This window comes from Piliocolobus tephrosceles, chromosome 2 (assembly GCF_002776525.5).
Source record: "Piliocolobus tephrosceles isolate RC106 chromosome 2, ASM277652v3, whole genome shotgun sequence".
Taxonomy (NCBI): domain Eukaryota; kingdom Metazoa; phylum Chordata; class Mammalia; order Primates; family Cercopithecidae; genus Piliocolobus; species Piliocolobus tephrosceles.
The window spans coordinates 156,872,792-156,873,113 of record NC_045435.1 but is presented as its reverse complement, the minus strand read 5'-3'; positions in this window follow the sequence as shown (position 1 = coordinate 156,873,113).

The following is a 322-nucleotide window of genomic DNA, read 5'->3' as shown; positions in this document are numbered from 1 at the left end:
GGCTAGTTTTTTGTATTTTTTTAGTAGAGACGGGGTTTCACTGTGTTAGCCAGGATGGTTTCGATCTCCTGACCTCGTGATCCGCCCGTCTCAGCCTCCCAAAGTGCTGGGATTACTTATCTCCTTTTTAATGGCTACATAGCATTCCATGGTGATTATGTACCACGTTTTCTTTATTCAGTCTGCTGTTGGTGAGCATTTAGGTTGATTCCATGAAAAGACTGTTTTTCAAAGCTTCCTTTCTTGATTTGGCCCTGCTTTACCCACAATTAAATTTGTTCCCCATTTTCTCACTCTCACTGTGCCATACCCCATCAGTGAG